Source organism: Ambystoma mexicanum, chromosome 3p (assembly GCF_040938575.1).
Source record: "Ambystoma mexicanum isolate Mex_15411 chromosome 3p, UKY_AmexF1_1, whole genome shotgun sequence".
In the NCBI taxonomy this organism is placed as follows: domain Eukaryota; kingdom Metazoa; phylum Chordata; class Amphibia; order Caudata; family Ambystomatidae; genus Ambystoma; species Ambystoma mexicanum.
This window is the reverse complement of record NC_090925.1, coordinates 520,618,860-520,642,389: the sequence shown is the minus strand read 5'-3', so window position 1 is coordinate 520,642,389 and position 23,530 is coordinate 520,618,860.

Sequence of the window (23,530 nt, the reverse complement as noted above, 5' to 3'; positions counted from 1 at the left end):
CTTCCAACTTCCTTCATGTGTTGGTACCATATGTTGTTTCCCAAGTGTCCAAGTAATCGTTCAATTCATTATTGTCTTCTTGTGTGCTCCTTCAAATTCTTATGGTCATCCTGTAGTTTGCTATAACCACATCCTTAAACACATTTGTATAGCTTCTTCTTGCTGGAGCATCAAAGATCCAGGCATTTTCGTCTGTATTATTTGAGTAGGAGAAAGTTCAGTAAGGCTTCCTTTATCCCTCTGGTTTTTTCTGGCTCCGTTTATAATTGTCCATATTGATTCTGCCAGTATCTCAGATTGTCTTGTCGGATTAAAGCTTGACCTCTTCATCACTGGGTCAGGCGTGCTTGTCAGTGCTGTCTCTGTTCGTTCATTCTCTAGAGTCTTTTGTCTCTTTAACTGTTCCTTTTCCATGTGTCTTGTACCACCCTTTGATAAGATGCTTCTTGTTGAGCTCTGTTCGGCCTCTTCCCATTTTCTAGAATGTGATTCTGCAGTTGTGGACACTAGCACAGGTGTGTATGTACTCATTATTTGTGTATGTGTACCTTCCCTCAACCCCTTCTCGGGTTTACTTTGACGAACCTGTCTCCGGCATTGTAATTCTTTTGTTACCCCAAGCTTTGTGCATGTGTCATTATTCATCACATCCATCTCAAGTTCAGTCACTGTCATTCTTCCTAGGAACTAGAATGACTATATAAGGTCTGGGTACCTTTGTAGGTTGCATGCGTACATCATTAGGTAGGTGCACAGGAACCTGAACACTCTGTGCACCAAGGAAAAATGCAGTTCTAATTGTCAAAGACAGTAATATTATAATGAATACTATGCATGTGCAAGAAATACATTTGTAAGTGAGCTCACGGCATTTGTTCCTTGGCCATATGAACGTCTCTCCTCCTGAGGGATGACAAAGTTACTGCTCTGGTTTCCTATCTCGATCATTTAAGGAAGCAAACTAACTTTTAATACATACTAACATTTGCCATTTTTATCTGGATTCTACTGTCTCTGTTTGCATGCTAAACTGCTTATCCTCCTTGTCTGAATACCCAACTGTCTCTTGCCTCTGGACACAGTTCCTTTTCTAAAAACAAAAGTTCAAAATAAGGCAATAAGTTCAGCAAGTCCTTTAATTTGTGTGTTCAAAATAAACCAGTTCCCCGTCAATGTCTTTTATCTGTTTCTCTCTGGATGACATGTCGTTCCTTTTTGTCAGCATAAACAAAAGTGAATTCCTTGGCAACACCTTCACGATCTGTCCCTCGAAGGAAAGTTTTATAATCTTCTCCGGCGATTCTGCTGATGATTATAAAGTTCAACCTGCATTATGATACCATGCAGGACATACTCATCTCTACAGAGTTCATTGGGACACTAATGAAAGAGAGGACATCAACACTGGCATGTCTCCCCACAAGTTCTGGAAAGTCTTCAATTAAGTGAAAGAAAATGTTATTAGCTAGTCTGCTATCTTCTCATGACAGGGAGGGACATTTGTCTTGTCCTCGCTGTTAAGCAAAGAAACTGCTCTGCAATCACTGTGAGCAGCCTCTTGATTGTCTTTTCGTTTTCAGGGTCTTGAAGAAATTCTGTTACGCTTGTCATTCTTCCCACCAACGATGGGTATGACCTCAATACTAACTGAAAGTAGATCAGGATGTCTTTGGTGAGGTCAATATTGCATGAGACCATGAGTAAGTCCAAATAAGGCTTCTGTATCAAAAGAGTCAGGATACTGTATTCTCTTTCAATTTACGTATCCTCCATCAAAATCTGGCATATCTTTCTTTTCAAGGCTTTGTTGTGCCTTCGTCCAAAGTCCAAAATCAACAAGCTACTTTGTGGCTTATACGTGCAATTCTTCTTTTTCACCCTGCAGCTAGGATGCACAGAGTGTCCGTGTTTTTATGTCCTTTTTCCCTTATTTTTCTCAAAGGAAGTGTCCAAATTAAGCCACAATTTGCACAAAATGTTCCTTGTCTCTGCTTTGCTGGCCATGCGTCCTTCTTCCTCATCATGGATCTCGTCTCCACGTGCTGTGGTTCTTCCCCGTCGTCTGTAGTCTCTATGCGGTGGGGTGCAGGCAGAAGGTCTTCTCCGATGTATGGCTTGATGTCACCCAGAAAGATCCAAGCTCTTCTTCCCTGTAGTTTGACTACAGAGGGTGTAACGTCCTCCACTTTAAAGGGGCCGTTGAACTGCGGCTCATCCCACTTTTTTCTTGTATGGTTTCTCACCAGGACTGTGTCCGCAGGGAATATGGGAGGCACATGTAATTTCGGAACTGGGTCTGTTGTAGTATCTCCTTCTGTGTTCTGTGCTGCCCTGCACCCTTCTTGTCATCGCTGCAGCTGTCCTGAAATGACTGTAAGACAAGATGTCATGCAATTCAAGTAGTTTTGCATTTCCAATCCTAACACTTCTTCTGTTGGCTGGGCATCACATCTAGCTCTATTTTGAGGCGTCAATGGTGTGCGCATCCTTCTGCCTGTCACATTTTCGTGCGGCGTGAGATGATGGTCAGAACCAGGCTGGTTTCTGAGTGCATACAGTGCCAGTGGAAGACAGTGTAGCCATCCCTTCTTCAGAGTAAGCATCAACTTGGCTTTCCTTTCCTTTAACAAGCCATTGAGCTTATTGCATATGCCATCCCCTTGAGGGTGATACGCTGAAGAAAACTTGTGCTTTATACCAAGCAACAAGCTAATCTGTTCAAATACTGCATTAACAAAATGAGGACCATTGTCTGATCTCATGACTTTACACATTCCCCATCTGGGAAACACCTCCCTCACCAAGAATTTTGCCGCACAGGTGGAGTCTGGGTGTGTTCATGGAACTGCTTATATCCATCTAGAGAATGGGCACACCACAACAATTAGATACCTGTCCCCGTTACATACTTGAATCATGTTGACGTAGTCGATATGCAAGTGCTGAAAAGGCCCATTAGGCCTTGGGATAACTCCTCTAATTACACATAGCTTTGCTGAGGAGCACGGTGAGTGGCGCGACCCATTCAGGAGCGCCTTATATTTTTAAAACTTGCAGGCCCCGAGGCCTTTCCTGATCCCCCTGCAGCCCGCTCCCACTCCGCACCCTCTTCCTGCTTTCTCCTCCCTCCCGCCTCCCGACCCGCCCAGGCCTGTTCTCATCGGTCCATAGGACCCTGTTGTTGCTGCACCCAGCAACGTGCCGAATTAACCAGCTCCATTTGCTGAGGAGCACAGTGAGTGGCGTGACCCATCCAGGAGCCCCTTATATTTTTAAAACTTGCAGGCCCCGAGGCCTTTCCTGATCCCCCCTGCAGCCCGCTCCCACCCCGCACCCTCTTCCTGCTTTCTCCTCCCTCCCGCCTCCCGACCCGCCCAGGCCCGTTCTCATTGGTCCTTAGGACCCTGTTGTTGCTGCACCCAGCAACGTGCCGAATTCACTGGCTCCATTTGCTGAGGAGCACGGTGAGTGGCGCGACCCATCCAGGAGTGCCTTATATTTTTTAAACTTGCAGGCCCTGAGGCCTTTCCTGATCCTCCTGCAGCCCGCTCCCACCCCGCACACTCTTCCTGCTTTCTCCTTCCTCCCACCACCCGACCCCCCCAGGCCCGTTCTCATTGGTCCTTAGGACCCTGTTGTTGCTGCACCCAGCAACGTGCCGAATTCACCGGCTCCATTTGCTGAGTGGCGCGACCCATCCAGGAGCGCCTTATATTTTTAAAACTTGCAGGCCCCCGAGGCCTTTCCTGATCCCCCTGCAGCCCGCTCCCACCCTGCACCCTCTTCCTGCTTTCCCCTCTCTCCCGCCCAGGCACATTCTCATTGGCCCTCTCTCTGCCCGTGTAGCCCTGTGGCTAAGGGCCCCAAGGCCAAGGGCGCCTCCAACAGAGGCGGCTCCAGGAAGTGTCAGCAGGTGTCTGCAGGGGAAGCCAGTGGCCAGCCGTCAACCTGCAACTACAAGGACCAGTAAGGTAGGAGTGGCTCAAGGCTGGGAGAGGAACATCCGCTCTGTACTGGAGTCCCGGCTACTTGAGAGACCACGTTGCGCAGGGCCACCGCACTGCATCTCTCACCCTCCTCCTCAAAATTAGTCAAAATCCAAACTCTCCAGACTGCACTGTATGATATTTAGATTGCATTGCTGGGCCTCTCGCCCACTATACAGAGATCTCTAATTTAGCTGGGGTTCTTTCACCAATTGCACTATGTTAAACTGCATTGATAGGACTGCACACTGCATTGTATGGTATTTAGATTGCATTGATAGGCCTTTCTCCCACTATACAGGTGTCTCTAGTTTAGCAGGGGTTTTTTCACCAATTGCACTGTGTTAAACTGCATTGATAGGATTGTACACTGCATTGTATGATATTGAGATTGCATTGGTAGGCCTCTCTCCCACTATACAGGTCTCTCAGATCTAGCAGGGCCTCTGTGCCCAAATCCCTTTTTGTGTCATTTAGATTGCACTGCTAGGCCTCTCCCCCACTATACAGGTGTCTCTAGTTTAGCTGGGGTTCTTTCACCAATTGCACCGTGTTAAACTACATTGATAGGACTGCACACTGCATTGTTTGATATTTAGATTGCATTGCTAGGCCTTTCTCCCACTATACATGTGTCTCTGGTTTAGCTGGGATTCTGTCCCCAATTGCTTTGTGTGATATTGAGATTGCACTACTAGGCCTCTCTCCCACTATACAGGTATCTCAGATCTAGCAGGGCCTCTGTGCCCAAATCTCTTTTTGTGTCATTTAGATTGCATTGCTGGGCCTCTCTCCCACTATACGGGTGTCTCTAATTTAGCTGGGGTTCTGTCCCCAACTGCATTGTACGATATTTAGATTGCACTACTTGGCCTCTCTCCCACTATACAGGTATCTCAAATTTAGCAGGGCCACAATGCCCAAATTGCATTGTATGATACATAAATTGCACTGCCAGGCCTCTCTCCCACTGTACAGAAACCTCTAATTTAGCTGGGGCTCTGTCCCCAACTGCATAGCACGATATTTAGACTGCATTGACAGGCCTCTATCCCACTATGCAGGTGTCTCTAATTTAGCTAGGGTTTTTCACCAATTGCACTTTGTCAAACTGCCTTGATAGGACCGCATACTGCAGTGTATGATATTTAGATTGCACTGCTAGCCCTCTCTCCCACTATACAGGTGCCTCCAATTTAGCCGGGGTTCTGTCCCCAATTGCATTGTACGATATTGAGACTGCATTGGTGGGCCTCTCTCACACTCTACACGTGTCTCAAGATTGGCAGGGCCTTGGTGCCCAGGTTGCAGTGTATGATGTTTAGATTGCACTGTTAGGCCTCTCTCCCACTATACAGGTGTCTCTAGTTTGGCTGGGGTTCTGTCCCCAATTGCACTGTGTGATATTTGGATTGCGCCTCCCACTGTGCAGGTCTCTCCAGTTTAGCGGGGCCTCTGTGCCCAAGTCTCTTTTTGTGTCACTCAGATTACATTGATAGGCCTTTCTCCCACTATACAGGTGTATCAGATTTAGCCGACCAACTCACTCTCAAGTGAAACAGAATCCACCAGTGAATTACTGTGGAGTATCACTCTGATCAGGGGCTCACGCACCACAAGGCGCAAGTTCGAACTGCGCCCCTCCAAGCCACTCTTCAACTAGCAGATACCCTCTCCCAAACCCACATAGCTAGCTCACTACAGTGAACCGCACTCAGGGAGACGGACACTAAAGAGAGCCACCAATAGCACCCTAATAAACAACCCTTAACCACCTCCCAATCCCCTCTAAGGACAGGGACTGCACTAGTCACAAAACATCAGACGGAAAACCACCGACAGACAGAGCCCAAACTAGTAGCGGACAGCTTTCACACCCACTACTACACCACAAGACAACAAGACCAAAGCAGGACCAGCTTGACTTCAGCAAACAAAAGACTAATCAACTCTCAAGACTATAATGCCGCGCAAACGACCCATTCCAAGGAAAAGACAAAGAGAAGAAAGAACAAACACTCCAGAACAGCAAATTAGAACGACAACAATAGATTGCACGCCCAGAGAAAGGAACACAAATCGAACCAACACTGAGAGAAGGGACAAATCCCTCTACCTAACTCCATACCTCGCTGACAACTGGCAACCACACCAAACCAACCCAACGTTAAAAACAGCAACATCAAACAACCGAACACAAGCAAGTAGAAGAAGGATGAACAACACAAAAAACAACAAGCACACAACCCATGCGATAACTCCCTACATCACCAAAGCAAAAGGAACTTCCAATCAACAACCACAACTTCTGGAAGATGAACACTATGAAAACAAAAATAACCCAAGACAGAACCTAGAAAAACTCTTCGAAAACGCTGACACCCTGAAACCCACAGCTCAACAAGAGATTGACTGGGAAGGAAACCTCAACACTGATCAGAAGACGACCTCAACAGGAAATCCCAAACCAAACACCTCCAAACTTCACTGCAATCTAATAAACACAAGATCCATGTCAAAACACTCAACAGAGATCTTCGACCTTCTCGACGACAACGGCATTGACATCCTGTTCATCACAGAAACATGGCTGGACGACAACTACAAAATCACACTCCAAAGCTGCCTTCCAACCAACTTCAAATGCCTGCAAATAAACAGGAAAACAAAAAAGGAGGAGGAATCGCAATAGAATTCAATGAACACCTGAAAATAAAAACTGACAAACCACTGAACATCCTCAACTGCGAAACCATGGTAATACACCTAGCGGCGAACCCAAAAACCAACATCACATTCATCCTGGTGTACAGACCCCCGACATATGATGCAACATTCGTCGACAACTTCATAGAAGTCATCACCAACTAAGCCATCAACCACGAACACCTAATCATCTTGGGGGACTTCAACATCTGGTTCGAAGACAACCACGCCAACTCCCAAAACTCACTGATTGAACAACTCACCACCATGAAACTACGACAACTAGTCAAACGGGCAACACACTCGGCAGGACACACCCTCGACGCAATTTTCGCCAACGAAAAACTCATCACTACGGCACCACCAATACAAATACTATGGAGCGACCACCTCATCATCCCATTTGTGATCACTCTACCTACTCAAGTCTACATCCAACCCCCGAAACTTGCAACCACCACAAAGAGAAACTGGAAACACGTCAAAGAAAGCAACCTATTCGAACAACCGGAATTAACCAAACCCTCAACCACAGAACGAGAGCTAGCTGACCTAGATGGGAAAGCAGAGATACCACGCAAATGGATCGCAGATACAATAGACAAGATCGCCCACAAAAACTGTTCACCCCATCAAAGAAAAGAGCAATGGCAAAATGGTTCACCCCACTATTAAGTGCCATGAAAAAGGAAAACGAAAAGATGGAAGTAGAATGGAGAAAAGAATACAACCCAAAAAAAAACACTGTTCCAAAAACAAATCCGCACATACAAGAAGGAAATTCAAAAGCCGAAGAGAAGACATTACGATGACAGAATCACCAATGCCGCCAACACACAAAAGAAATGTTTAGAATCATTAAAGAAATAAGAAACCCACCAGGCTGCGATAACACCCCAAACCCCTCAGAAAAACTATGCAATGACCTGGCAGACCACTTAAAAAAAAAAAAAAATCAATGACATCCGAAAAACCATACAAATGAGACCAACCAACCACAACATACAACCTAACGAACCTAACACAGAACTACAGCACAAACTCCAAAGCTTTCCTGAAATATCAGCAGAGGCATTCGCTATGCTGGTAAAACGAAGCAAGAAAGCTGGATCACCCATGGACCCATGTCTCCCAGACATCTACAAATCAATCCTCGCACAAGGAACACCAGATGAACACTACAGAAAGCTTCTAAATCTATCACTAACAACAGGGACTGTACAGAGGATCTTCAAATCAGCATATATCAAGCCACTCTTGAAAAACACAAGTGGCAACGTAGATGACCTCTCCAAATACAGGCCGATCTCTACCATCCCCTACCCGGCAAAACTTCTAGAAACCTATGTATATAAACTAACCCAAGAACACGTAGAAAAACACCACCTGCTAGACCAAGCTCAAGTCAGTTTCAGACCAGCAAGAGGAACGGAAAACAGCACTACTATCCATCTGGGACAAACTCAAAACTAACGCAGACTCAAACACTACCTTAGCCCTTATTCTGCTCGACCTCTCCACAGCCTTTGACACAGTGAGCCATGACACCCTGACCAAAAGACTAGAAGACATAGGCATAACAGACACAGTCCTACTCTGGACCAAATCATTCCTAGCAGAAAGAACAGAAACCGTATGGATTAAACCATTCAAATCCACTCCACGAGTTAACGACTGTGGAGTGCCACAAGGATCCTCACTTTCTCCACTATATTTCAACATCTACCAGACTCTGGTCATCAGAATCTTCAAAAAATACAACATTACATGCTACAACTGCGCAGATGATACTCAAATCATCTACAAAATCAAAATACAAATCAAAATGACACTGATGCCAATCATTCAACCCTAATCGACTGCCTGAAAGAAGTCTTCATATGGATGAATGCCAACAACCTGAAAATCAACCCAGGAAAGACAGAAATCATGATCGTATCCAAAGCTCAAAAGAACGAAACCACCATCCCGTGGCCTACAGAAATGGGAAATGCACCAACACCATCGAAGGTAGTAAAAAATCTGGGAGTCCTAATGGACAACACCCTAACATTAGAACCACAAATAAATGCAACAGTGAAGAAATGTTTTTTCCTCCTCCACACGACAAGAAGAGTTCTACCTTTCCTCTCCTTCACGCACAAAACACTCACTATCGTCACCCTAATCATGTCAATAATCGACTATGCAAACAGCCTCTACCTCGGAATACCAGAACAACTCCTGAAGAAACTGCAACGGATCTAAAATGCAGCAGCAAGACTACTCCTCAAACTATCCAGAAGAGACCGCATCATCCCAGCCCTAAAAACACTACACTGGCTCCCAGTTAAACATCGCATCACCTTCAAAACAATGTGCATAACGCACAGGGCAATCAGTGGACAAGGAGCAGAATTCCTACTAAAGAAAATAATCTACAAACCTACAAGATCCCTCCGATCAAGCAACGAAGTCCGCCTGGAAATCAAACCATACTTTAAGAAAAAACTTGGAGGCACCTCTTTCTACCACTTAGCTGCAAAAACTTGGAACAACATCCCAAAAAAAATAAGAAACACAGAAGATCACCTAAAATTCAGGAAAACACTTAAAACCTAGCTCTTCAACACCACTGACCCAAACTGAAAGCCGAAACAGACAAAAGGATGACTAAACTGGAAAGGTCATGGAAAGCCCTAGAAATAACGGGGAAGCTCCCTCTGCACCTGGACGGGTGACACCAGATAGACTGGAACTCTGGCGACACGCACGGAGACCGAATCAACTGCCCCACCCACCCCTTAGTTACCACCAGGTACCACAGTGTTTGGAATTGCCAAGATATTGGCAACTAGCACACAACCTGACTTTTTGACATTGGCAGGTGCACTGGCCACAGGAGTATGAAGGGAGGACAGGTGGGGCTATGAGAGAGCCTGATAGAGGCGGGGACAAGAGGAGTAAGGAGCCTTGAATGTCAGAGGGACCCAGATTAGGACAGGCGCATCAGGGGAGACTACACAAGCCCAGCGCCTCAATTCAGGATAAAGATGCCAATTAACCAAATCCACTAACAATTTCCCCTCTCCATACACCTCTCACATTCCAAACCAACACAACCAAAACCTACAGCACAACAAACCGCACAAACTTCACTACACTGCAACAACAAAACAAAAAAGGCACATTGACTTGCACAACAGTACACAACGTCTACCGACTGCAAACACCCCAGGCCCAGCCAACGGACCCACCGGGCTGAGGCCGCCAACAGCACATCACTGCTCTCTTGCACTTTTCCTGCTTCTTCCCACTAACCCAACCTCCCCCCATCTTTCAGAGCCGCCAGAGCGCCAGGGGACCACTGCTGTGGTGATAGTGCACGGTACAAATGTCCTTTAACATTAACATTCACATAGTGTATGCCCAGCTGTGAACTGCTGACAAATTATATAGTTCACCATAAAAAATGCAACTTGTTCTGGCAAGTTCGGTATGAACCAGTCTTCAGCAATCGTTACTGCTAGATTCTCCTTTGTCATGTGCGCTGGATAGTGTAACTGTTCCAGTGCTATCTTTAATAAGGCTATAGGCATCACCAGTTTACCAGTGCTGTCTTGTCGCCACAAGCTCTCAGAGGAGTTTAAAGAACACCCTTGTCACTTCCATAGGTTCTTTTCTTCCTGTGGTGCCTCCCCTTTGAGCTCTACTGAGTTCTTGGCAAATTGCTATAGCCTTCAGGCTCGCTTCGTTCAACCATCATTCTCTCCTGCACCTCAGTTATTTCCACACATGATTATTTTGACTTCAGTTTCTGCTGCTTTATTTCCATGTGAGACAAAATCTCTCCCTTTCATGTGGGTGGTGCATTTCACGACCGCTCTGCCCACTGGGAGCTGTAGTGCCTTAATGAGCCTGTCCAATAAGGCTGCGTGTTGCACTGGTGTGCCACCCGCTCAGAGGTAGCCCCTCCTTTTCCAGCGTGCTAGGCCTGCGTGCACTGTTGACATCACATCGGCGGAGTCACTGTACACTGTGAATTCATGGTCTGCGTGATTCTCGAGTGCGAGTATTAACGCCAATAATTCTGCAGCTTGTGCTGAATAGTGTGAGGGTAATCATGCACTAATGAGTACTCAAAATTCCTCATTTGACGTATGATTCACCACAGCAGCGCCTGTATATCTTTGTCCATCATTTTGATCGATCTTCGAAGAACCATCAACAAAGACTATTTCTCCTCCTGCCAATACATTTTCTTTTACTCTGGGAATCTCATTATAGAATTCTTCATAGTTTGCACAATCATGTATTGGCTCTCCTTCAGTGACTGGCTCTGCTATAAACATAGCTGGGTTCACTGTTTTGCATCAAACTATTTTAATCGTTAGATTTGATATGCCCACTTCATAAGCAGAAGCTCTCTGAGATGTCAATGTGCCTTTGGTTTCTCTAAAATGGCAAATAGTGCATGCTCGACGAATAACGTCATTGGGCATCCTATTACAATGGTTGTAGCCTTTTCTATGGCGAACGCTGCAGCAGCTAAACTTTGTTCGCACGGGAAGTGACCCCTCATCACTGGATCCGAAATCCCACTGTAGTATGCAAGGGGTTTGTACCCCAATGTGGTTCTTTGTGTGAGTAGTGCTGGCATCACACTTTTTGTGTGTGAAAACAGGTAGAATTCCTCTGCATAATGGGGAATCCCTAAAACTGGTGCCGTGCAAATGGCCTTTTTTAGTTCGACAACCCCTTCTTCCATGGTCTCAGTCCACACGATTTTTTCTTTCATTGCCTGTGCTTTCTCCAAGGCTTGTAGTCTGGTATAGGAACTGTAGTCAAAGACCCATGCCCTGACATAATTGCATAATCTGAGAAAACTCTGCATTTGTTTTATCGTGTGTGGTTTGGCTGTCTTCACAATGGCTTCAGCTCTTTCAGGGGAAACCTTTGTTCCCTCATGTAAGATTAGCTGGCCTATATACAACACTTCTTGTTGACAATATTGTAACTTCTGTTTGTCAACTTTATATCCTTTCTCAGCCGGTATAGTTACTAGCTGAATAGAATCGTGTCTGCACTATTCCTCTGTCATGCTGCAAATTAGAATGTCATCCACGTATTGTAAGACAACACTCTCTAATGCGATATTGCTCAAGTCCATCTGCAGGACTCTGTTGAAAATCAAAGGAGACTCATAGTACCCTTGAGGCAGCCTTGTGCTTTTCAGGCGAACTTGTCTGAACGTAAACAATGTCAAATCTTGTGAGTCCTTGTGCAATGGGATTGAGAAAAATGTATTTTCCAAGTCAGTCACTGTGAAACCTTGCTTCAATGGGTATATTACATAGGATCGTGGAGAGGTTAGGGACTAGAGGGAACTCGGCCTCGACCATCTGGTTTATCGGTCATAAATCTTGGATAAAATGCAGTATTGCATGACGACTTGTCTTAAAAATCCCTTCATCTGCCTCCCTAGACATGGGATACTGTTGTGCTTTTGGTAAAATTGCTCCTGGTTTCAATTTAATCTTCACTTCTCCGACTCCTTTCAATAAGCCTACGTCATAGGGGCCTGTAGTCCATACTGAGACAGGCACCTTTGCCATGTCATCAAAATATTCAGGATGTTTTTGTGCCAGCATCATTTTCTGAAGCACTTCTCTTTTGATCATTTTCACCAAATAGATGAGATTAACCTCAAATGACATCTCATCTTTACTTGTTTGTTCTTCAAACAGATCATCATCAGTGACGTCAGTCAATCTGTAACCTTCCCGGATGGCGATTACTGCACACCATTGTCCTGCCTTCATCATCACAACCGTCAAGTAGAGCCATTTCTCTTCGCACTATGGCTGCTTGTATTGTCAAGGGAAACACTTGTCCCTTTTCCTCATGCATAGGTATTCTTGGTCTGAATAAAAACTCATCTGGGGTTCTCATGGTTTTTTCTGCAAGGCCTGGTAGCCATGACATTAATATGCATACTCCATACGTGAATATTTCTGGTTCCAATGGAATAACTCTCATAGCCATTTGTCCTCCATATGCTCTAATCATTTCACATACATTCAAATAATGCATTCCTGGAGTTGAACATACTATGCCCTTCTGCGTGAACGAGATTGTCATGTTTAACTTTGTCATAAGGTCTTGTCCCAATATATTCACCAGGGCTTGCCTTGAATATAGTAGTGGCACATTCATGTCACATTCTCCTATAGAGACTGAAAGTTCTTTTGTATAAGGAACACGACTTGTTGCTCTTGTGAAGCCCTGAGTATTTATGGCATCGCCGGACAAAGGAAACTTGCCTTCACGTATACACGAGCATGTCGCACCTGTGTCAACTAAGAAAGAATATTCTTTATCCCCAATACAGACATCTACCCATGGTTCCTCGTGAGGGTTCGGTGTCACTGATAGGATAGAACACATCAGGTCTCCCAGTGAGCTGTCCTAGTCTATATACAATCTTGTCCCATTCGAGTGAATGGATTTCCCCCGTCACTTGTGGCATTTTGCATTCCTGAATTCTATATCTGTCCTGTACCTTTTGTTTGTGACAGTTGGATTGGGGACTGCTGAGACTGTCCCTGAGGAAAATGTGTGACATTCTGGGGTTGCAGACATTGCTGTAATCCCAGCGCTTGCTGCTGCACTGTGTGATTCTGCGCAACTCCATTTCCACTCTGCTGCGAGAACACAGATGGATTCACCATCCCTCCTCTAGTGACTCGGTCATTTTGCACCATGCCTTGACTTCTGCATGTACGTGCTAGATGCCCTGTCATTCCACATGTCCAACATGTTGGCGGTGGTCTGAATATTTGACCATTTTGCATACCGTGGTTTCCATTTTGCATATTTTGAAAACCTCCTTGATTGTTTTGAAAACCTCCCTGATCACTCTGCTATCCTCTTCCTCGAAGGCCTCTTCCCCTTGGGTAAAGCCTGTTATTGCTTTGATCAAACTGTCTTTGGCTATTGGCCTGCTGCATGTTTGATCCATCTGTATTAATTATCATTGCCCCCTCAATGGCATACTTTGATAATTTTTTTCTGCACTAAGTTAGCCTCTTCACCTTTCCATGAAGCGCCCTTTTTGCAATTCTTTTCTTGCAGCAGCCTGCAATAGTGCGCGATGGTCAACTGTATTTCAGACCAATCAATCCCTACCAATTTCTTGAGCTGCTTCTGTACTTGTTCTGGCAGGCCTTGGCACAATATATGGTAAAACACAGGTATAGATTTTCCCCAAGATTCACGAGTTTCCAACACCCAGGCGTTTTGGAAATTCAAAGCAAAGGATCATCTGACTCATTCATCTTGCGTGTCATTTAAGCTCCCATGTCAGAAGTGTCGGGGTATAGCACACAAAGCACTTTCCATACCGCGGTTCTGCAATTGTTAAATGGCGCTCCATCATGCGCAGTATTAACTGTAGTCACTCCAGGGTATTTTGACAAGACAAAGGGGCAAAAAGTAGAGTTACCAGGTTATTGCCCTTTCTCATAACAAGTTTTAACACAAAAATTGAGCAATCGCCAACTGCCTCGTAATTTTGTTATAGCTCATGCAGATCCTAAAAACCTACGTGGTCAAGGACCAATGTATTGTAACCCAAAGAAGGGTGTACTACAAAGCTGTGAAAGAAGAGAGAGAGGATAGAGCGAGTTTCTAACTAACCTTGCCTGAATCTACTGTCTCCGCTAGATTACAATGGTGTGCCGCTTACAAAATAGGGATAGGATAAGAGGTCAACTAGCCACTTCTAGATGGGTAATACTTTCAGCCTTGTTGGTCCTTTTCCACTCTCTTCCAGTATGTGTGAGCGTGTTTTGGAAGAGAAAAAACGATATTGATAGTTTAAAATGGTACACTAATGGTCAACCAATTAGACATCTAATAGGGTATTGTGTAGTTTATTAGCCTATAGACTGTCTATCTGACCATGGGAAACTCAAATCTAAAAACGACACAATAACACAACAGACAATGTTAGACAATAACATTCGACAAGAAGACACTAAAGTCCCACCCTCCGTCTTAGAGTAATGTTGTTTAGCGGGTTGTGAGAATTAGGTAAAAGGTGTGCTGAAACTGCAAGGTAGGCCCAACTTATGCCTCTTGTGTGTAGCAACCACCGTCGACCGGTTTCAGTGGCTAACATATAGGTGAGGCCACTTTCATCAGGACAGTCTTCCAATCCAATCAATCGGTTCAGTCAAAAGAATTATGAACTGACCATATTGAGAGAATACAGGTACGACAATTAAGGGTAACCTGCTGGTAACCCCAAGCCTTTCGCCACAGCACATTTTGTTCATGTGGGCAACCTACAGATTTGGGCCTATGGTGTCCAAGCCGACAAGGAAAACAGGGAACCCCATGCATTTCCCAAAAGAGGACACCAGTAGGAATGGACAGAGGTCTGACTTGCGCAAAGCAGCCCAGAATTTCTTACCCAGAACCCCAGACAAAGTGAACATTGTGTTTTTTCCCCACCAAATATCACACTTCGTCTGGGATTGTAGCTAATAAAAACTGGGGCAATTTGTGCAAGGCAGACCTCTGTGGATTCTCACGGGTGTTGTGGATACCAACGGTTGATAACCGGTTCAAACTAATTTTTGTTCGTTTCCACTCAACCTGTTCCTGAAAGCCAGGAAATTGGGTAATTCAGCGCAGCAAACCATTTGTCCCTAGCTCTTACAAGGAAAAAACCACAGGCTTCTTTGTACATCATTTTATTTGCATTTTTTGAAAAAAAAACACAAAATTGTTGCCCTTTTGCTTATTTACTCTCACCCCCCTACAGCAACCTTGGATTCCTGGGATCGCCTACATGTGGGAAAAAAATGGGCCAAATTTGGCCGAGATATCTCATGTAACAAAACAGTTACAAGGCATTGAATGGCCACATACCCAAATCACCAAAAAAGGCCTTGGCACTGGGGGAAATACCCATGGCAGTTAAAGGGTTAATATCCCCTCGAGCTAATGTGTTCCCTCCTGTCATCTTTTCTAACTCATGTATACATTTGCCAGCTCCCGATGTCAGCATTGGGAGCTTATTTTTCAGGTTCTCTCTGTCCATGTGAGGACATGGTATATATTGTGGCCTCGCTCCTCCTTTTTCTAGTAAAGGGAACTGTGACACCCAACACTCCTTTTCCTCTCTCATCATTCTTCTGTCTATCTCAGGGGTAATATTCCTGCATCGCGGTCTAACTGGCAATGTCCTTAGTCTGCTCAAATAGGGTGGTGGAGACACCCCCCTCTGAACATATAATACTCCTTCATGCCACTCTGCTGGTGTGGCGGCCTCTGATGTCTTAGGTGCGGACCCACTAGAATCTGACCATCTCACTCCCTTTCCCTTTCCTTCTTTTTCTGCATCCGATATTGTCTGTGCCCAACTCGTGCAACTTCTCTCCTCCTCTTCATTTCTGGTTAGGGTCAGCCTATCTAATGACAGCTCTCTATTTCTGCTACTTCGTGAGGCATCCTGAGTATCGTACAACTGAGTGCTCTCCAGACGCTCATCCTCTTCTTCCCTTTGGGGTACTCTTTCTAGCCCCATCTCATCACATATTCTATCGATCGTCTCTGCGATCCTTCTGGTGTCGAAGTCATCTTCGATATTTGCCCTAGACGTGCCTGGTACTGAATTGCACTCAGGAAAGAATTCTTCTATATCCCCCCATTCGAGTACTGGATTGGGTTTTTTAACCTCTCGTTCCAGATATTCGAGATCCCGTGCTCTCTGTCTTCGCTTACGCTCTAAATCGTCATCAAACTTTCTACATTTCCTCGCTTCCTCTCTGACCCTGTCTTCTTCTTGCTTCCTTGCATCTCTTTGTTCATTTGCCCATCCCATTTCCTCATCTTTGTCTTTTTATTCTCTTCTCCCATAGCTTTTTTTCTTCTTCTATCCTTCTTTGTTCTATTCTCGATCATCAGCTGTTCTCTGCTTATGATCGCGTTTTCTCTGTTCTTCTGCCTTTTCCTGTTTTCTGACCTGTTAATCATGATATAACTACTCTTGTTTATATCTATCCTTTTTCTTAGCCCTTCGTCTCTTGAACATTTTTCCTTTTCCCCCCTTTCTAATTCGTCCCGCTCTTCTTTTCGTCTCATATACTCAATGCCTTTACCATCGAGTTTCAATCAAATCTGACCTCCCATCCATTCGTTCTGTGCGAATGCCACCTCATCAGATCCATCCTCATCTCCTTATCATCTCTTTCCCTCACTTCCCGTATCTAGAGATGTACTTGCTTGTGTTTGGTCTCCTTTTTCCTTTTAGCGCCTCTCCTTGTGCTTTGAGACTTTGGAGGTAATATCTCTTTCTCTGTCTTTCTCTGGGCTTTCGTCACTACTTTGCGTAGGTGACTCATATGCTGGGTTGCTATATCCCGTGGCTGCTTTAAGTTCCCTCAAAGGGTATAATCCTTCATCTTTACTAGCTTAGCTTTTCGTTTCAGACGGGGCGGTTGGCGCGGAAGGCTCTTTACCCCCCTCTGTGCATATATTCAGTATCCGATCTAACAGTGGCTCCTCCTCCTTTTCTTGTTGATAGATCTTCCAAAGTTCTAAACTAGCTAGGCGTTTGTCTAACTTTTTGTCTGTGTACGTGGCATGCAAATATGTCATCATGTGCTGCAGGACCGTTTTAGGTAGCAAGCCACCTTGGGGCCATGGCATAAACATTTTGTTTGCGTTTAACCCATTCTGCACTGCATGTTTCGGCAGCTGTTTGCACATGTAGGTCAATGGGATAATGTCTTCCATGCTTAACCTGTTTATCTTCTCCTATATACAACACTTTATTATACTTTTACGTTTCACAACCACTATCAATAATATGAGCGAGCACCAATCATCGCAAGCTCCAATCCTGTTTTTTCTTTTTCAACAGAAATGTCACTTTTACTTTTGTTCACTACAACCATCAATACATGCCATGCAACATCATATCATCACAATTGTGCAATTTTCATGCTATTTTTTTGAAGGTTTTTACCTTCTGACGTCATCGACAAATACATGAAACAGACAACACAGACTCCGGCCGGCTACACAAATCTCATGCCTTCTGCTTCCTCAGATGCATTCTGCCCCTGGTCATCTATGTTGTCCTAACAATTCAGGACTTTAAATGAAGGCTTCTTCTAGCACTCTTTTAAAACCTAGGAAAATGGGCGTATACTCTTTACCTCGGTTACTGCCGGTATCTCTCTCTGTTGCTCGGCCACCATCGAGTCAATATTTTCCCCTTATATATACATTATACTCTTACTCTGACATAATTTTTTCCCCACCTCCCTCCGTTACCTTCTCTTACTTGTTTCAAGGCCTGCAACTTCTTGCCAAAGCATTCAGTCTTTTTCACTCAACGTTTGCATTTTTTTCCTCTCCAGATGCTTCAGATCACCGCCTTCGTTACCGCCTTTCCGTGCTGCTCGTCGCTGCTCGTCCGATCAACTACTCGTAGAAGTGGGAAGGGATTCTTGGGGGGAAAGCAAAGGTTCCTTCTGACCTAACCTGCAGGGTTTTTAATTAAACTAGCCCCTATCTACGGAGAGCTTCTCGTTCTATCAGCCGGATGCCAAAGAACTTGTGATATTGCTGAGGACCCGAAGTTACTTATGTCGACGGTCAATGGGTGTCTTATCTAATCTAACCATCCTCTGCTACCAAGTGAACGGATGGACCCCATACTGGTCTCCAAACAGCCCTTTAAGAAGATCAGCAGCCCCCTCCAGATAGATGGGGATGCAAATTCTTACTCTTGCATCAAATAATAATGACAACTCAGTTTGGCAAAGGGAGTCCATGTAATGACAAGTACAAAAAACAGGGTGTTCAATAGAGATCAACGTAACTTATCTTCCATGCCTCCAACTTTAGATTGTATCATAGTGTCAGCCATTGAACAATACATGTTAAAATATCATCAGACTTATGGTAATAGTGCTGTTACGTGTGATGAAGGCTGGCAGAAATTACCTTCATCTATTGCTACTTCTAATCTAAAACAAACTATATCTGCTGCCCCTAACTTAAAGCAAATTCCATCTGGACTCACTGAACAGGTGAGCTCTCATGCTATACCCATTACGAATTCGGAGAGTACTCAAAACAGACAGAAAAAACCTGATGTAAAAAAAAATCTCCATTCACTAATTATTAAATGTAGGCCCTTGCCGTATCATTCTTATGATTTGAATCGGGCTAGCCTTTTAGCCATTTTTGGTGACATATATGCTTTGGAGGATATTAATTCGGGTGACATTGAACAAGTTGAATTTCTAAATAATAATGATCTGTCTTCAGTGCGGCTTTGGCTCCGCTCAAGAGTGTTTTTAAATACTCTTTGGGCCGCTCGCTTGTGGGATTTGCGTTTTGATCTGGCAATTGACCATCAAAGAAGCTCTGCTACTTCGGTCTCATGTAAAGATGAGCAAGTAACATTGGGCGACTCTATTAAAGCAGATCCTAGCGGTCAACAATGCAAACAAAAATGTAAATGTCGGTGCTCTGCCTCCCAAGCTTAACGCTTTCCTTGGTAAGCAACTCTCATTATTAAGCTGAAATACTAGAGGCTTCAAACATCTTTTCTTTGATGCTGCTATTAAACTAAGAGAGTATGATTTTATACTGCTACAGGAAACATGGCTATCAAATTGCCCGTCTTGGGACGGTTATTACTCCATTCGAAATCCTGCTATTTCTGCTATTAAGGGTCGCCCAATGTCTGGTCTGCTGATGATGCTGAAAACAACTCCAACCATGAGTGTTATTTCACATGAAACCCTGACCCCGTATAACCACTTAGTCCAATTATCTATTGACGATTGTCAGTATTTCCTTATTAATACATATTGGAACCCAGCTGCTCTCTCTACTGATTCCCATTTGCGCTCTTTTGAGCGTTTATGGGAAAAGATACATCAATATAAGAAACAATCGCATATAATTTTAGCGGGAGATTTAAATCTCCATTGTTTAAATAATAGTAAAGCATTATCTGACGATCGACTGCGAAGTTGGAATGCATTTATACAGTCGAAAGAGATGTTTATGGTGAATGGTTCATTTCCTGAGGATTCTCCTCCTCACCCGACATGGAAAAGGGGTAGATCTGTGGCTACCATTGACTTCATTTATGCTAGCCATTCATTGTTCCATCTTTTGAAGGGGTTTCAGGTTTTGCCATCTTCGGCTAGTGATCATAATATGTTGCATCTCCAATGGTCACTGAACTCTGGTAACCAAGGAATTACTCCGCTTGTGTCTTCTATAACAATGGAAGGTACTTTTGCTGTAAATCCTGGTCGAAACCGTTTACGATGGTCCAGTACCAAACTATTGCATTTTACGGATTGCCTTAAAATATCATGTAAAAGCTCGCTAAATGACTGGAATTCCGATTTGGATTACACAAAACTAATGTATCAATTTGCTGGTCTTAATAAGATAACAAGATCTTCAGTTGTCTCACATTCTTACAATCAAAATATGCAGAAAGCGAAAGCTCTATTTCGAAAAAATAAGAAATCGGTCCAATCTCTACCAGTTGATCAGCACTGGGCTGCTCTTAAAGCAATTAAGACCAAACATAGGAATTGGAGAAGATCTTATCGTTCGCTATTATATCAAAAAGATGGTGAGGCAATGTTGGTTAAAGTCTTAACAAAAAACTCTGCAGGATGTAACTCTGCAGGATGTTGGTCATTAATAACAGACACATATAACACCACCCAATGTCAAATGCAGATTAATGATGTTGCTTCCTCCGTATGGATCTTTCATTTTTCTGGTCTTTATGCTCTTCACCCTCCTACCAACTGCATACCTTCTGTAAAACTTGAGGGACCTTTCTCAATAGCTTTCACAATAGACGATATTCTTTATTTTATTCACAAAGCTAGTAGATCGCGTGCTCCAGGCCCTGATGGGCTTTCTAATGCCATGCTGAAAGAATTTCCGGACCTCTGGGCTCCGATCCTGTTTGAAATCTTCTCTCAAGTTATAATTACCCAAAAGATCCTAAATCGTGGTGTACATCATTGATTGTACCCATTTATAAAAAAGCCGATAGACAAAATCCCGCAAATTATAGGCCAATCACCTTATTAGACGTTCCAGGGAAAATCTTTGCTTCATTAATTTTAAGAGATCTCCAACAATGGATTAACTCATCGAACATGAGAGATAGGTTTCAGACAGGATTTGTGGCTGGTAAGGGAACGGCTATAAATATTGTCTCTTTGACTGCAATCAAGGCTCTCTGCTGTCAGCAAAGGCAACCGTTATTCGTTGCCTTTGTAGACTTCAAGGAAGCATTTGATGCTATAGACCGCAATCTAATGCTGCATAAATTGCTGTTATTGGGCTGCCCTTATTCACTGGTTAAGTTGATTTCTATCTTTCATGAAAACACATCAGTTTATATCCGTCTTACTCGCGATGGGATGTTAACTCCTCCCATCTTAACATATCGAGGAGTGAAGCAAGTATGCATCCTGGCGGCTACTATATGTAACTTATTTATCCTTGATATGGGTGAAAAATTTCAGAATGTTAACTCTGACGCCCCCAAACTAGATCAAGAACAGATACCATGGATCCTTTATGCAGACAATCTTGTTTTATTGTCAAAAACTCCAGCAGGTTTGCAACGCTTGATTAACGGGTTATCGGAGTAAAAAGTAAAAAAAATCGTAAAATGACAAAATACTCTCAATTCAAGTGGTATATAAAAAAGGAGCAAATCCTCTCAACCTTAATATATAGATACTTAGGTATTATGATTAGCCAGGGTAACAATGATAAAGTGTTTCAAAAAGAACTTGAATTGAAACTGCAAACCCTAATCTCCCAATCTAAGGTTATATTATATAAATTTAATAAAGTTTACATGCAATCATATAATATCATTTTATTCCATGAAAGTCAAACCCATTATTTCGTATGGGTCTGAAGCTGCGTCGATGTTGCCCCGCTTAGTGTGGGATCGATTGGAGGGTAAATACTGGCGCTCAATTTTTAACTTGCCTACCTGTGTCCCCATTGCAATGATTCGTTTTGAATTAGGGCTGCTATCGTTATACAGTACTATTGCATGGAAATTGATAGCTCTGTTGAGGAAATGTATTCTGTCACTACAATGTGTAGACATATCCTGTATTTTAGGCAAATATTTACTATATTCAGATCATCAATACCCTAAACGCTGGTTAAATACAACTATAAATATTCTTTCTGATGCGGACATCTCCTTAGATACTTTAATCCACAATCCGACGCAAGCTAAAATTAAACTGTATCAGCAAGATTGGATATATACTTTGGAAAAATGCTCCTACTCTAAAGACTGGAACACTGCCCAGTTTGGCCACAAAAAATTTAGAGTTACAGAATCTTATATCTTAAAATATCCGTCTCCAAAATTTAGAGATGACTATATTTGTTTTCGTTTAAATTTGTGGCATACAAAGGATATAATATTTAGGCGAAAACTAATAGATGTCAGTGAGAATATCTGTCGATTTTGTAAGGAGCCTGATACCACAGAAACCTTGAAACATGTCATCGCTTACTGTCCTGCATTATATGCTATACGTCGTAAATATTATTTTCATTGTTTTAAAGCGCAAATGATAACCGATATGGAAGAATTATGGCTATCGATATTTGGTGCAAAGAGAATGTCAATTAGATTAGCAACAACAGGTTTTTTAAATGAATTATGCCCAAAGTAATTGTGAATGGTTTTATGAGGGGAAGGTGATAAAAAAAAATGCTGCTATTAAGCTGTACATACATTGGTTTTTATCAATTGTGAGATGTTATATACTGATGTCATGATGCCTACCCCCGGAGCATCAGGCCAGGCCCAGCACCCCCGGAAGCAGGCATCATGCCCTCGGGTACAAGCCCAGCGGCCCCTTATAGGGACTCTTTGGACTCAGTCCTGGCGCCTTTGGCGCCAGGCTCATGTTGGACATCAGTCCTGGCGCCATAGGCGCCAGGCTCATAAAGGGAGGTTTTTTGTGCACTTACCTGATGCAGACCATGCTGCACGCTTCAGGCCTCCCTGAGACCTGAAAGGGACTATTTTTTCATAGGGACTATTTTTTCACTCGGGCGTGGCCAGGGAAGGATACATACTTAGTTGGGGAAGGATACATACCTGGGACTTCTTTGGAGGCTATTTAAGCCACGCCCAGACAGCAGCTCATGCTTCGCGTTGTTCTGCTTCCTGCAGCTTAATGCTCACTGTGTCTGCTCCTGCTCCTGGACTACAGCCACGCCCGTCTTGAACCTGGAAGACCTGCAAGGAAGGAAGAGAAGAGAAAGGTGAAAACCAAGGATTATTTCAAGCTTCTTACCTGCATCCGGAATCTTCTCGCCAGCATCCCTGAAGGAAGACTTCAATTTAAAAGCATTGCGTTGCTCGCTGCAGCGCCACGCTTCACTCACCTGTCCTGTCCTCGAGACATCTCCCGGTTCCATCGCGGCTGTCAGCATCGGACGCCACATCTCTGCACCTAGGGGAGAGAGGAAGAAACAAAAGGTGAGCAGAAGGACACACAGAAGGAAAGCCTGATTAACATCCATAATACTTACCGGCTTTTCTTCCACATTTCGGGTCGGCGCCGGCCCGTTGGCAGGTACCGTACCCCGGCCCCTATGGGGAAAGGACTAGAGACATTTCAGAGGAATGATAAGGACATCCAGAGGGATCGCCCTCATTACTACTCACCTCGGCAGGTTAACCCCTTGACGCATCGCCTTCATTCTGCACCTGAAATAAAGGACAGATCACAGGTGAGAAA